This window comes from Carlito syrichta, unplaced genomic scaffold, assembly GCF_000164805.1.
Source record: "Carlito syrichta isolate Samal-C Ts95f unplaced genomic scaffold, Tarsius_syrichta-2.0.1 Scaffold316442, whole genome shotgun sequence".
NCBI lineage: Eukaryota > Metazoa > Chordata > Mammalia > Primates > Tarsiidae > Carlito > Carlito syrichta.
In genome coordinates, this window is record NW_007260538.1 from 482,247 (window position 1) to 485,202 (window position 2,956).

The following is a 2,956-nucleotide window of genomic DNA, read 5'->3' on the forward strand; positions in this document are numbered from 1 at the left end:
AGAAAGTAGATGGCAGGGAGGGCAGATCCGCTTTTTCAGGAGGAGAGAGGGGGCCGGAAGCTTAAGGAACATTGGCCCTGAATGTTCCGGGCTGGGGCTTATAAGGCTTTCCTTTAGGGGCCAGTCATGCTTTCTTGGGTGACATCACAGTTGACTCCCTGCAGATGGTCTGTCTCCTCATATCTCTGCTGACCACCAAATGGATGAGGGTCATCAGTCTTGTAGATGAGAAGGGGGCAGATTTTGGGGACAAAGGTGATAACCTCAGAATGGCTGGGTCAGTAGCAGAAAGACAGATTCTTGGGACATGTTCATCTTAGCATCTCATGGCCAAATAAAGTGAAGCCCAGCCGGGGCGGGGGGCAGAAAACTGATTATTCTTCTGTTGGTGATGACTGCTGTGTGTACAGTATTGACCCAAGTACATGACTGGGTCTGCTCAAGGTCAGTGACCAGAGAGACTCCATGTTGGGGTCTGTCGTCTCAGAGAGGGTGTTTCTCAGTGCTTCCCTCCTGTTTCTCTCTTCCCCTCATTTCTCCCCTCTCTGCCTCTCTCTCCCTCTCTATTTTTCTCCCTCTGCATCTATTTCTCTCCCTGCCCGCGTTTCTCTTCTCTCTCTCTCTCTCAACCCCCAACCCTCCTTTCTCTCACCCCCTTCTCCTTCTCTCTCTTTCTTTCTCTCTCTCTTTCTCTCTCTCTCTCTCTCTCTCTCTCTCTCTCTCTCGTCAGTTCTACCCTAAGAAACTCCAAGTTTGTGCACAGGTTAGACACATATCCAACCCAGGTAAAAGGAAATCATCAGTTTCAGTATTCACACGCTTACTGTGGATGAGTTGCACAGTAGAAGATTATTTGTCGGTAAGTAGCACGGAGGGGGGATTTTAATCACTGAGTCTTAAATACAACGAGATTTTATTGTTTTAAAAATGTCATCCAGAAATTACTATTCAGATAAACCTCATAAGTTATGATACCGCCTCAATGCAGAAATGTTTCTATTTTTTGGTGGCAGAACTGTATACCCATATATTGAATGGTGAATACTTTTTTTGCACACAAATACACAGATGCACACATAATTCACGGTGAAAATGAGGCCATTCTGAGCGCTGCATTTGGGAACGGAGGTGGGCATTGCCACAGATTCGGGTCATAAGGAGTCAGATACCTGAGTTCCTGAGGCTTTTGAATGTTAGGAGAGAAAACAACAGTCTTGCAATCCAAAGCGATTGAATTGCAAATCAGGGCTTTTGCGAGAGGCTTTAACTTTGGAAATGCGAGGTCTAGGCATGTATCAGAATCAGAGTCCCTGAGGGCTCAGGCATAATATCTGTGCTTTAATTACCGGACTGGAAAGAAAGGGAGGGTGGGAGCAGAAGGCAGGTGGGGCAGGTGAGTCTTCTCTCCTCATTTGGTAAAAATCAATGAAACACAGTGACCTGGGAACAGAGGACGCCATTGACGGTCCTTCCTCTCCCCACTTGGAGCCTGGGTAGGGAGGTGGGTCCGGTGGCCCTGGGGTGGGAGAGAAGGAAGCAATCTTGGTGTGTCTGTTCTAAATATAGTGTGTTCTGGGCGCACATGGACAGGAAGATGGGCGTGACAGGCACTGGGGACTTCTAAAGCGGGGAGGGAGGGAGAGACCAGGGTTGAAAATTGATTTCCTGGCCGGGCTCGGTGGCTCAGCCTGTAATCCCACGCCTTGGGAGGCTGAGGTGAGTGGATTGCCTGAGCCTGCGGGTTTGAGACCCGTCTGGGCAATGTGGCAAGACCTCACCTCTACAATAAACCAAAAAATCAGCCGGGCATGGTAGCGCGCGTCTGTAGTTCCAACTACTGGGAAGGCTGAGGCGGAAGGATCGCCGGAGCCCAGCAGGTCGAGGCTGCGGTGGCCGAGAGCGGCCACTGCACTCCAGTCTGGGCGCCAGAGTGACTCCAACTAAAAAAAAAAAAAAAAAAAAAAAAAATCTATTTCCTGGGTGTCGTGTCCACTACCTGGATGACGGGTTCAGTAGAAGCCCAAACCTCACCATCACGCAATAGATCCCTGCAACAAACCTGTGCACATACCCCCGGAGTTAAAATTTTTAAAAAATCTATATACGATAGGGTATTATGCAGCCATAAAGAACAAAATCATGGAACTAAGAACTGAATACCACATGTTCTTACTCATTAGCGGACCCTGAACACTCGTCACATTAGCATAAGGGAGGAAGCCACAATCCCCAGACACTGACGGGAGGGGGAGGGGCAGATGACAACACAAAGTCCACCGGGTCCCAGACCAGGGGGAGTGAGGGCCAGTTGGAGACCCAACTTCACCTGCCTACAGCCTGCTTGTGTAACTAATCCTGACTTGTGTCCCATATCTCTTTAATATAATTAAATTTAAAAATAATAATTGTTAAATCCAAAATTCTAAATCCGAGAGACCACCAGAGAGCCAGCACCGATGCAAACACACGAGGGTCTTTATTCAGACTCAAGTCTGGGCTCACAAACCGAAACCGACACAGCGGCTCGAGAATGAGAGCCCTGATTTAGGCTAACACGCACCTTTTATACATAATTCTGAGGGAGTGGGGTGGCTTTACAAACTTGTGCACACAGGATTGGATAAAAACTATATGACGCAGTTACAAAGACTTTGATTGGTTGATTTGAGTTTGATTTGCGCGGGCTTAGGCTTAGTTACTTGTGATGGACAAGTAACTGCCAAACGGACATAATGGAATGCCAGATAAGCTAGGTTTAGCAAGCATGCAGGAGGTTTGAAACAACGCAGAACCTACAGGGGGGTGGCTGGTGCCACCAGTCTACTGTTATCTAAGGAAAGGAATGTCTAGGAGGGGCTTATTGCTTAACATTCACACACTGCTAGCAGCAGTTGCAGAAGCAATCAGTTATTTTATGAGACAAGCAAAAATTAAACTTAACAAAGTTCTAAGTACA